The sequence below is a fragment of the Loxodonta africana genome, chromosome 9, assembly GCF_030014295.1.
Source record: "Loxodonta africana isolate mLoxAfr1 chromosome 9, mLoxAfr1.hap2, whole genome shotgun sequence".
Lineage (NCBI taxonomy): Eukaryota > Metazoa > Chordata > Mammalia > Proboscidea > Elephantidae > Loxodonta > Loxodonta africana.
The window spans coordinates 69,027,232-69,040,639 of record NC_087350.1 but is presented as its reverse complement, the minus strand read 5'-3'; positions in this window follow the sequence as shown (position 1 = coordinate 69,040,639).

Genomic DNA, 13,408 nt, shown 5'->3' with positions numbered 1-13,408 from the left:
CCTGCTCCCTCAGGGGTTCTCTGTTGTGCTCCCTGTCAGGGCAGTCATCGGTTGTGGCTGGGCACCAACTAGTTCTTCTGGTCTCAGGATGATGTAGGTCTCTGGTTCATGTGGCCCTTTCTGTCTCCTGAGCTCTTAGTTATCGTGGGATCTTGGTGTTCTTCATTCTCCTTTGATCCAGGTGGGTTGAGACCAATTGATGCATCTTAGATGGCCGCTTGTTAGCATTTAAGACCCCAGACGCCACATTTCAAAGTGGGATGCAGAATGTTTTCACAATAGAATTATTTTGCCAATTGACTTAGAAGTCCCCTTAAACCATGGTCCCCAAACCCCCGCCCTTGCTCCGCTGACCTTTGAAGCATTCAGTTTATCCCGGAAACTTCTCTGCTTTTGGTCCAGTCCAGTTGAGCTGACCTTCCATGTATTGAGTATTGTCCTTCCCTTCACCTAAAGCAGTTCTTATCTACTAATTAATCAGTAAAAAACCCTCTCCCACCCTCCCTCCCTCTCCCCCTCGTAACCACAAAAGTATGTGTTCTTCTCAGTTTATACTATTTCCCAAGATCTTATAATAGTGGTCTTATACAATATTTGTCCTTTTGCCTCTGACTCATTTCGCTTAGCATAATGCCTTCCAGATTCCTCCATGTTATGAAATGTTTCAGAGATTCGTCACTGTTCTTTATCGATGCGTAGTATTCCATTGTGTGAATATATTACAATTTATTTAACCATTCATCAGTTGATGGACACCTTGGTTGCTTCCAGCTTTTTGCTATTGTAAACAGAGCTGCAATAAACACGGGTGTGCATAGATCTGTTCATGTAAAGGCTCTTATTTCTCTAGGGTATATTCTGAGGAGTGGAATTTCTGGGTTCTATTTTTTTTTTTTTTTTTGTGGTAGTTCTATTTCTAACTGTTTAAGATAATGCCAGATAGATTTCCAAAGTGGTTGTACCATTTTACATTCCCACCAGCAGTGTATAAGAGTTCCAATCTCTCCACAGGCTCTCCAACATTTATTATTTTATGTTTTTTGGATTAATGCCAGTCTTGTTGGAGTGAGATGGAATCTCATCATAGTTTTAGTTTGCATTTCTCTAATGGCTAATGATCGAGAGCATTTTCTCATGTATCTGTTAGCTGCCTGAATATCTTCTTTAGTGAAGTACGTGTTCATATGCTTTGCCCACTTCTTGATTGGGTTGTTTGTCTTTTTGTGGTTGAGTTTTGACAGAATCATATAGATTTTAGAGATCCGGCACTGGTCAGAGATGTCATAGCTGAAAATTCTTTCCCAGTCTGTAGGTGGTCTTTTTACTCTTTTGGTGAAGTCTTTAGATGAGCATAGGTGTTTGATTTTTAGGAGCTCCCAGTTGTCTGGTTTCCCTTCGTCATTTTTGATAATGTTTTGTATTCTGTTTATGCCTTGTATTAGGGCTCCTAACGTTGTCCCTATTTTTTCTTCCATGATCTTTATCGTTTTAGTCTTTATGTTTAGGTCTTTGACCCACTTGGAGTTTGTTTTTCTGCATGGTGTGAGGTATGGGTCCTGTTTCATTTTTTTACAAATGGATGTCCAGTTATGGCAGCACCGTTTGTTAAAAAGATTATCTTTTCCCCAATTAACTGACACTGGGCCTTTGTCAAATATCAGCTGCTCATATGCAGATGGATTTATATCTGGGTTCTCAATTCTGTTCCATTGGTCTATGTGTCTGTTATTGTACCAGTACCAGGCTGTTTTGACTACTGTGGCTGTATAATAGGTTCTGAAATCAGGTAGAGTGAAGTCTCCCACTTTCTTCTTCTTTTTCAGTAATGCTTTGCTTATCCAAGGCTTCTGTCCCTTCCGTATGAAGTTGGTGATTTGTTTCTCTATCACATTAAAAAATGACATTGGAATTTGGATCGGAAGTGCATTGAATGTATACATGGCTTTTGGTAGAATAGACATTTTTACTATGTTAAGTCTTCCTATCCATGAGCAAGGTATGTTTTTCCACTTAAGTATGTCCTTTTTAATTTCTTGTAGTAGTGCTTTGTAGTTTTCTTTGTATAGGTCTTTTACATCTTTGGTAAGATTTATTCCTAAGTATTTTATCTTCTTGGGGGCTACTGTGAATGGTATTGATTTGGTTATTTCCTCTTTGATGTTCTTTTTGTTGATGTAGAGGAATCCAAGTGATTTTTGTATGTTTATCTTATAACCTGAGACTCTGCCAAACTCTTCTATTAGTTTCAGTAGTTTTCTGGAGGATTCCTTAGGGTTTTCTGTGTATAAGATCCTGTCATCTGCAAATAGAGATAATTTTACTTCCTCTTTGCCAATCCGGATGACCTTTATTTCTTTGTCTAGCCTAATTGCTCTGGCTAGGACTTCGAGCACAGTGTTGAATAAGAGCGGTGATAAAGGGCATCCTTGTCTGGCTCCCGTTCTCAAGGGAAATGCTTTCAGGCTCTCTCCATTTAGAGTGATGTTGGCTGTTGGCTTTGTGATGCCCTTTATTATGTTGAGGAATTTTCCTTCAATTCCTATTTTGCTGAGAGTTTTTATCATAAATGGGTGTTGGACTTTGTCAAGTGCCTTTTCTGCATCAATTGATAAGATCATGTGGTTTTTGTCTTTTGTTTTATTTATATGGTGGATTACATTAATGGTTTTTCTAATATTAAACCAGTCTTGCATACCTGGCATAAATCCCACTTGATCGTGGTGAATTATTTTTTTGATATGTTGTTGAATTCTTTTGGCTAGAATTTTGTTGAGGATTTTTGCATCTACGTTCATGAGGGATATAGATCTGTAATTTTCTTTTTTTGTGATGTCTTTACCTGGTTTTGGTATCAGGGAGATGGTGGCTTCATGGAATGAGTTAGGTAGTATTCCGTCATTTTCTATGCTTTGAAATACCTTTAGTAGTAGTGGTGTTAACTCTTCTCTGAAAGTTTGGTAGAACTCTGCAGTATAGCTATCCAGGCCAGGGCTTTTTTTTGTTGGGAGTTTTTTGATTACCGTTTCAATCTCTTTTTTTGTTATGGGTCTATTTAGTTGTTCTGCTTCTGATTGTGTTAGTTTAGGTAGGTAGTGTTTTTCTAGGAATTCATCCATTTCTTCTAGGTTTGCAAATTTGTTAGAGTACAATTTTTCGTAATAATCTGATATGATTCTTTTAATTTCAGTTGAGTCTGTTGTGATGTGGCCCTTCTTGTTTCTTATTCGGGTTATTTGTTTCCTTTCCTGTATTTCTTTAGTCAGTCTGGCCAATGGTTTATCAATTTTGTTAATTTTTTCAAAGAACCAGCTTTTGGCTTTGTTAATTCTCTCAATTGTTTTTCTGTTCTCTAATTCATTTAGTTCAGCTCTAATTTTTATTATTTGTTTTCTTCTGGTGCCTGATGGGTTCTTTTGTTGCTCACTTTCTATTTGTTCAAGTTGTCGGGACAGTTCTCTGATTTGGGCTCTTTCTTCTTTTTGTATGAGTGCATTTATCGATATAAATTGACCTCTGAGCACTGCTTTTGCTGTGTCCCAGAGGTTTTGATAGGAAGTATTTTCATTCTCGTTGCAGTCTATGAATTTTCTTATTCCCTCCTTAATGTCTTCTATAACCCAGTCTTTTTTGAGCAGGGTATTGTTCAGTTTCCAAGTATTTGATTTCTTTTCCCTAATTTTTCTGTTATTGATTTCCACTTTTATGGCTTTGTGGTCTGAGAAGATGCTTTGTAATATTTCGATGTTTTGGATTCTGCAAAGGTTTGTTTTATGACCTAATATGTGGTCTATTCTAGAGAATGTTCCATGTGCACTAGAAAAAAAGTATACTTTGCAGCAGTTGGGTGGAGAGTTCTGTATAAGTCAACGAGGTCAAGTTGGTTGATCGTTGTAATTAGGTCTTCCGTGTCTCTATTGAGCTTCTTACTGGATGTCCTGTCCTTCTCCGAAAGTGGTGTGTTGAAGTCTCCTACTATAATTGTGGAGGTGTCTATCTCACTTTTCAGTTCTGTTAAAATTTGATTTATGTATCTTGCAGCCCTATCATTGGGTGCATAAATATTTAATATGGTTATATCTTCCTGGTCAATTGCCCCTTTTATCATTATGTAGTGTCCTTCTTTATCCTTTGTGGTGGATTTAAGTTTAAAGACTATTTTGTCAGAAATTAATATTGCTACTCCTCTTCTTTTTTGCTTACTGTTTGCTTGATACATTTTTTTCCATCCTTTGAGTTTTAGTTTGTTTGTGTCTCTAAGTCTAAGGTGTGTCTCTTGTAGGCAGCATATAGATGGATCGTGTTTCTTTATCCAGTCTGAGACTCTCTGTCTCTTTATTGGTGCATTTAGTCCATTTACATTCAGTGTAATTATAGATAAGTAAGTGTTTAGTGTTGTCATTTTGATGACTTTTTATGTGTGTTGTTGACAATTTCATTTTTCCACTTACTTTTTTGTGCTGAGACATTTTTCTTTGTAAATTGTGTAATCCTCTTTTTCATAGTATTTGACTTTATGTTTGCTGAGTCGTTATGTTTTTCTTGGTTTTTATTTTGAGTTATGGAATTGTTATACCTCTTTGTGGTTACCTTAATATTTACCCCTATTTTTCTAAGTAAAAACCTAACTTGTGTTGTCCTATATTGCTTTGTGTCCCTCTCCATATGGCAGTTCTATGCCACCTGTATTTAGTCTCTCTTTTTGATTATTGTGATCTTTTACATATTGACTTCAATGATTCCCTGTTTTGAGCATTTTTTTTTAATTAATCTTAATTTGTTTTTGTGATCTGCTTATTCGAGTTGATATCAGGATGTTCTGTTCTGTGACCTTGTGTTGTGCTGGTATCTGATATTATTGGTTTTCTAACCAAACAATTTCCTTTAGTATTTCTTGTAGCTTTGGTTTGGTTTTTGCAAATTCTCTAAGCTTGTGTTTATCTGTAAATATCTTAATTTCGCCAGAGTTTTGCTGGATATATGATCCTTGGCTGGCAGTTTTTCTCCTTCAGTGCTCTATAGATGTCATCCCATTGCCTTCTTGACTGCATGGTTTCTGCTGAGTAGTCTGAACTTATTGATTCTCCCTTGTAGGAGACCTTTCTTTTATCGCAGGCTGCTTTTAAGATTTTCTCTTTATCTTTGGTTTTGGCAAGTTTGATGATAATATGTCTTGGTGTTTTTCTTTTTGAATCAATCTTAAATGGGGTTCGATGAGCATCTTGGATAGATATCCTTTCATCTTTCATGATGTCAAGGAAGTTTTCTGTCAGCAGATCTTCAACTATTCTCTCTGTGTTTTCTGTCCTCCCTCCCTTTTCTGGGACTCCAATCACACGCAAGTTATCCTTCTTGATAGAGTCCCACATGATTCTTAGGGTTTCTTCATTTTTTTAAATTCTTTTATCTGATTTTTTTTTCAGCTATGTTGGTGTTAATTCCCTGGTCCTCCAGATTTCCCACTCTGCATTCTAATTGCTTGAGTTTGCTCCTCTAACTTCCTATTGCCTTGTCTAATTCTATAATTTTAATGTTAATCTTTTGTATTTCTGCATGCTGTCTATGGATCCTTGCAACTTATTAATTTCTCCACTATGTTCTTGAATAATCTTTTTGAGTTCTTCAACTGTTTTATCAGTGTGTTCCTTGGCTTTTTCTGCCGTTGCGTTATTTCATTTCTGAGGTCATCCCTGATGTCTTGAAGCATTCTGTAAATTAGTTTTTTATATTCTGTATCTGATAATTCCAGTATTGTATCTTCATTTGGGAAAGATTTTGATTCTTTTGTTTGGGGGGTTGTAGAAGCTGTTATGGTCTGCTTCTTTATGTGGTTTGATATTGACTGCTGTCTCCGAGCCATCACTAAGATACTGTAGTGATTTATTCTATGTTTGCTCACTGAGTCTTATCTTGTTTTGTTTTCTTGCAATATACGTGGATGGGCTACTAGATTATGCTATCTTGATTGTTGTAGCCCTTGACTTACTTATGACCTATTACCAGCTGGTTTGGGCTGTTGCCAGATATATACGCCTGAGTCTATTCACTATTCTTGAGTAGAATCTGATTTTGGGTCATCAAGTGTGTGCTGCACCCTAACACCTATCCACCTTGAGAAGTAGTGGTGATAGTTGTGTGCACCAGATTCTATTAGCAGCTGGGGTTCGCACTCCAGGGGGGGCAGGATGCTGACAGGCTTCTCCCAAGTGTCAGTGATGTAGGTGTGTCTCTATTCCTATAGCACCTTGGTGGGAGGGCTCTGCAGCTGTGCCTTAGGCCCCCAATGCAAGTACCTCTACAGATTGGTAGGTGTCACCCTCCTTAGACCCCTAAGGCAGGAGGTTAGGTGGTCTGGGGGGAGCTTCAGCCCTCAGTTCCCTGTTGTGGGTCAGTTAGGGCTCTGTTGAATAAGCAGAGATATCAGACCTGGGAAACTTGTTTTTCCAGTAAATCCGCTAAAATATAATGCAGTCAGATCCCTATCAGAAATGCCTTTGCATTATAATAGCCACCTTGTTCTCTGTAAGGATAGAAGCCTGAGATATGGATCACATATGCTTGGCTGGAGCTGGTTCTGTGTTTTCAGTCCAATTAGAGAAGGATTTTTGGTCCCTGGGTTTTTTGTGGTTGCTTCTCTCAGGCTGGAAGAATGGGTTAGGAAAATACCAAAAAAAAGGGGGGGAGGGGAGAAGAAAAGCCGCGGAGCCGTTCTCCCTCTGGCTCAGGAAATTCCAATGTTAATGAAGCCGCCTGGGAAGGGGAGGGGAGGGTTCAGAAAAACGGAAGAGAGTAGCACCCCAGAATACAGACAAAGTTACTTATCTTGCTTGGGATGACTGTTTTATCTGAGATTCCCGAGGGGCGTGTCACCTATATGTGCTGGCTGGGTAGAAATTGCCCCTGAGGGTCTGGCCCGCAGAAGCCGCAGTCAGTTCCTCCGCTGCCAGTCCAAAGCCCAGCGTCAAGGTTCCCCTGCTGGGACGCTGCACTCCCAGCTCCAAAATCAGTCACTGCCTCCAGGGGACCTTTCCTCCCACCAGCTGCGTCACCGCGCCACCCACACAGACCGGCTGGGCCCCCTCCCAGGGTCAGTTCAGGGGAGTAGGGCTGCGCCCCATGTTTGCGCCGTCACAGATGTCGTTTTCAGCTCCCCTGCGCCTAGTCCTAAGCCCGGCGCCAAGGTTACCTGACTGGGACGCTGGCTCCAGGCTCCGAAAACAGTCGCTGCTTCCCCGTAGTTGTTCATTCTCCATCTCTGTCACTCAGGTCAACTCTTTAAATCTGTGTTTGTTGTTCAGGGTTCGTAGATTGTCATGTATGTGATCGATTCACTTGTTTTTCCGAGTCTTTGTTGTAAGAGGGATCCGAGGTAGCGTCTACCTATTCAGCCATCTTGGCCCCTCTTTTTTGTGCTGTTTTTTACTTCTGGAGAAAATGCATACATTTACATTTGGCACACAGATGATATTCCAAGTTACACTAGCAGCCCAACCTAGAGTTTTTTCTTCTTGTTTTTCTCCTAAGCTAATAGCAGGAGTTAGCTATAGGAAGCAAGACGTAGTTGGGGTGAAGTGATGTGGTGGTGGCTGAATTGGAGAGGAAGGGATGAGGGTGAGAGAATATTGGAAGGGAGAAGTGACAGACATGGCAGGACTTTGTGATGGCCCCTCCTCACTTCACCATGACAGGACCGACCACCTATGTTTGTGTGTGTGATAAAGATGTGGCATTCTGCTCCCATAAAGATTACAGCCTCGAAAACCCTACAGGGCAGTTCTACTCTGTTTTATAGGGTTGCTATGAGTCGGAATTGATTCAACAGCAACGTGTGTATGTGAGTATACTATGTGTATGTGTGTGTGTGTGTGTGAATGTATTTATGTGTGTGTGTGTGTTATATGAATTGATGTTGAGAATATAATAACTATACATACAAATATGTATAGATACCTTGTGCAAAGTTTCTGTGTAAACATACATACACAGATATGGCTGTTGCTGTACTCTCACAAACACTTTTTAAATTTTATTTTGTTGTTGTGGAAAATATACACAGCAAAATGTACACTAATTCAACTGTTTTCTACATGTACAATTCAATGACATTGATTACATTCTTGGTTTTACAACCATCCTCACCCTCCTTTTCTGAGTTGTTCCTGTCTCATTAACATAAACTCACTGTCCCCTAAGGTTCCTATCTAATCTTTTGAGTTGCTGTTGTCACTTTGATTCCTTATAGATAGTTCTTAAAAGAGCATAATGCTGAAGGCAGAGATTTTATACAGTTAAGCCAAACTATTGTTTGGTTTTAAGATTTTATACAGTTAAGCTAAACTATTGTTTGGTTTTAAGAAGACTCTAGGGGATATTATTGGTTTAGGTTTTAAAGTTTATTTCAGGGCAATAGTTTCAGGGGTTCTTCTAGCCTCCATGGCTCCAGAAAGTCTGGAGCTTGAGATTCTGTTCTGCATTTTCCCCTTTGGATCAGGATTCTTCTATAGAATCTTTGATCAAAATGTTCAGTAGTGGTAGCTGGGCACCATTCATTTCTTCTGGTCTCATGGCAAAGGAGGCAGTTGTTCGTGGATGCAATTAGCTGTGTATTCCACACCCTACCCCTATTTCTGACTCTTCATCTTCCTCTGTTGCTCCAGCTGAACAGAGACCAATTGTGCCTTGGATGGCACTTGCAAGCTTTTAAGACCCCAGGCACTACGCAATTAACTAAGAGGTAGAACGAAGGACTAAACACATTATTGAGCCAATTAATTGGGATGTCCCATGAAACCACCACCCTAAACCACATCCCATGTGGTGTTTGGTTGTACATAAGCAACCTCAGCAGCTACTCTTTTTTAATTATGTTATTGGCTGTGCAACCGTACTCTTAATCAATATGATTTTTCCATCATTGTTAACCCCCCAATAATCACCTTTTTAAAGTATGCTTCCTCTGAGTTCTGGAGCTCCCTGACAAAAGTGACAATATTTTATTTATTCCTGTGTCCCCTGTACAGAGGAGAACACCTGGTACTTTGTATCTTTCTTCTTTATACTTTGTATACATTTCTGTTTTATTCTAAAGCACATATAATGAAAAAGTCACACCCTTGCTACAGTCTATGCCACAGAATCTTGAGAGCAGTGGCTATATTGTGTTCCCTTTTGTGTCCCCCAAACCTAGCAGAATTCCACATACTCAGGAGGTGCTTAGTACGTTATGGTTGAATTAAATCAAATCAAGTCAGTGAGAATAAACTGAACATTGGAATCTCTAGTCTGAAAGATCAGATGCATGATGGGAAAGAATATATTTAAGAAAAGGAACTGATTGGACTGAAGGAATAAAGGGATTCTAACAGATATGTCAGAAGGTAAAATTACCTACCATGGAAGGGAGCGAGTATCTTGACAAAGAAAGTGCCCAGCCAGAGGGTAGAAATCTTGGCTTCGGAGATTTAGAGGAGACTCAAGCATAAATTCATGGGAGATTGAACTAACTGTTCAGAGATATGTGATTGGAAACATCTCAGAAGTAGATGGAAACATAAGGACTTTATGTAGTTGCTCTACTTTAAATACAGGTTCTTTCACAGAGCCTCAAGAATTTCTTGCCCAACTCATCCTGTCCTGCTCAACAAACTAGAGAAGGCACTAGGGATACAGAAAAGTAAAACACATTCTCCACCTGCAAGTCATTCCTAAAGCCATACCTTCCTCATGGTTAAATAATCCAAGATATTCTTTTTTTGCTTAAATGTTTTTGAGTTGGATTTCTGTAACTTAAAATCAAGAGAGTCTGGGCTAATAAAGATACCTACCAAGTGCCTTCTTAACATACCATTTAAATTTTTTTTTTAAATTTCTTTAACGAAATACAAAGACGACTCATATTTTGAAGACAAGAGGGTCCATTCAGTATTGCTTCCTTTCCCCTTCTCTTTAAACAAGCACTTGGAGGTCTGGCAATTCCCAAACATGTTTGAGGAAAGTTGATTCTTCTCAGGCAATGGTTTAGAAATGAGACTTTTTTTTTTTTTTTTTTTTGGTTAGGTTGCTAGTCTGTTTTCTTCTGGATAATTGACAAAAATGAGTGTACACACAGAGAGATTATTGATTGTCCAGGATGTTTGTCCTCAGTCAACAAGGAGTAGGAGAGGTACAGAGAGATAGACCAGCAAGACAACCTCCTCTCCCTCCTCCCATCAGTGGCCCTGTTCTGCTTCTTAGAGACAATTCTCAAAACTTGACATGGCCTGGCCTTGGCTCCCATTCTAAGTGAAAGGAGGAGTCAGGGAGCATTTAAACCAGACAGTCCTTTCTTCGCCTCCACAGCAGAAAAGATAACAGTGTTCCTTAGCTGGCTAGTCTCTCTGAGTTTTATTGTCTGTCTCTCTGAGGATTTAAATAAGCTGTGGCACAGCATCACTTTTGAGTTTTGACCAACACTCTAAGCATTAGTAACCATGTACTGCAGTCATGATAATACAGCTAGAATGCTCCTTAGAAATCAGAATGGTGAAATTTTGTCTCATGTACTTTGAACATGTTATCAGGAGGGACCATTCCCTGGAGAAGGGCATCATGCTTGGTAGAGTAGAGGGTCAGGGAAAAAGAGGGAGACTGCAACAATGGGCTCAAATACAGCAAGAATTTTGAGGATAGCACAGGACCAGGCTGTGTTTCGTTCTGTTGTATATAGTGTCACTATGAGTTAGAACCAACTTGATAGCACCTAACAACAACATTGACTTAATGATGACAGTCGTAATCATGATCATAATTTGTGCATATAAACGCATTCTGTGGAGAATACCAATGTACTATTTTCAATATGGCCCCTTCAGATTTTGTATTTCAATAAATATGTTTACAGTGAAAGCATATAAAAAAGAGCTCACCAATCCCAGCCTCAAATAGTCACATTTCTCTGTCTGATAGGAAAGTGAAAACACAGACTCATCTTGTTTTATTCCGGAAGTTAAAGCTCAGAGATTGTGCATTAGAAAGGCATCTGGTCAAAGGCTGAATTATCTAAAACACATTATCACAGATCTCTGGGCTGCATGCTTTGGTAGCAAGTTTTGCAATACGTTAAGTCTGTCTGCACAGACAAAGGGAAGTTGGCAATGGTCTCAGGTTCCCTGATTGTTTAGGTTGACAAATATGAAAGCCTGAAAAATAACACTGAGCACTTACTCTGTCTCAGACATTGCAGCGAGATTTTTGTAAGTATCACCACATTTTTCTGCACAACACCTATGTCCATCTTACAGGCGAGGTTGTTGAGGCTCAGAGAGATGAATTGTCCAAGGCCACCCAGCTAGTAATCACGGAGCCAGGATTTAAAGTCCAGAATTCATGCTCCTCGCTTAACAGAGCAAATGCTTCTCTGGGATTCCTTTCACCTGCATTGGGTACTCCCCTCCAGTGGAGCAGTTCCTACAATGGACTGTCATAATTTACATAAATCTCAACTCCCGTACCAGTCTCTGAACTCCTAGATGTGCTAATTTATCTCTATGCACTGCACACTGCCTGGCCATCAATGGGGACTCAGTGGGGGCTTGCACAATAATGGAATGAACAGATGCATAAATGAATGGATGCGTGGATGCATAAAGTAACAATAAAACAAAAAACACCTAAAGTAAATGGGTGCTTTCTTCCCTAGATCCTTAGCGATTCCTTCCTAGACCTCTTCTGATTGGCCTTTTCCCAGGTATATTGGTGATGATGCATCATAATTCCTACAATTTAGTGAACCTTTATAGAATAAAAAAATAAATAAATAATTTTTTTTTTTTCTTTGTAGAATGGAATTTCTGAAGGTCCTTCAGATGCAAACACGGCTTAAACCAAGCCTGTCTCAGAAATGCTCGCTATTTAGAGAGGCAGGCAAGAACATAATCATCCAACCAAAGCTGGTATGTGCCAAACAGAGGTTTGTATGAAGAGAAGAAACCATTTGATCAGGATTAGGGATTCCAAGGTTCCACAAAGCAGGTAGTGCTTGAATTGGGCCTTGAAGAATGAGTAGGATTTCAAAAAACTAATGTTTCGCCATCAGAGAATTTCCTTCTTTTTTCTAGGGCTTGCATTTGTCCTGTGTGCTCTTCTACATTTCTCGTTATTGAACCACATGGACAGGGAAGGGATTGAGAGAAACTGTGACAGCAAGAGCTGTCTTTGATGTAAGAAGTTGAACGAGGGTGTCATGGCTGGGAAGAGTGCATATCAATACCGTGTACTCTGGGGTGTGGGTAAATTTCCCACAGCACCATGACTGTCTGAGAGCATCTTTACATTTCTATGAGGATACCCACTGCCATCGAGTCAATTCCGACTCATAACGACCCTACAGGACAGAGCAGAACTGCCCCGTACAGTTTCCAAGGAGCGCCTAGTGAGTTTGAACTGCTGACCTCTTGGTCGGCAGCTGTAGACTTAACCACTACGCCACCAGGGTTTCCTTCCTATGAGGAATAGTCTACATTTCTTACCACTGTGCTCTCAGCAACTTCCCCTGCAGAGTACAGCTCTCCTTATGTCAACTGTGAATGGAAGTAATTTGTTTACGGTTAGCAGAGATCCTATCGGGCACAGAGGAGGCAAGGAACCACAGCTTATCATCCAATCTGCCACTGCCTTTCTGCGGTATACATTACCATGTTATAACCATGGAGCCCAGACACTTGGAACAAAACAGACGCATGGGCAGGCCATATAATCCTTCTGTTCCAAACTCTGGTTGCCATGGGTGGAAAAGGGGCCAAATGAGATACTCATCTGATTAAGATCCAATGGCATGACAAAACAGAGGCAAGCAGGGGCAGGGAGAATGCAAAGAAATCATAGGCTCTTGGGAGTTTGCCCACAAGCCCAAAGCCTGGGGAGAAGGTTGAGGCTTGAGGCTTCTAGCCAAGGGGTACTCATGTTTGAGAGATGAGACTGATTTCCTCCAAAGCTTCCATCAGATCTCAATTGGCAAACTGCCATATAACCATGGTCTTTGGTCTCTTGATACTTTATAAGCTGCAGGATGGTCTCTGTTCCCTCCTCTGTGTAGTTACAATCCATCCTCCAATCTGGTCTTTATCATCTCTTGCCCAGAGTATTACAATAATTTCCTCACTGTTTTCCCCGCCTCTGCTTTTGTTGTTGTTGGGTGTTGTCAAGTTGATTCCAACTCATAGTGACCCTATATGACACAGTAGAACTGTGTCATAGGGTTTCCTAAGCTGTAATCTTTGTGGAGCAGATCACCAGATCTTTTGGTTAGCAGGTGAGTGCCTAACGATTGCGCCACCAAGGCTCCTATGCCTCTGCTTTACCCCCCTCAAATCCATTCTACACATTGCTCACAAATCTATCCACAGCCTTCCTTTTAAAATCTATCACCCACTAC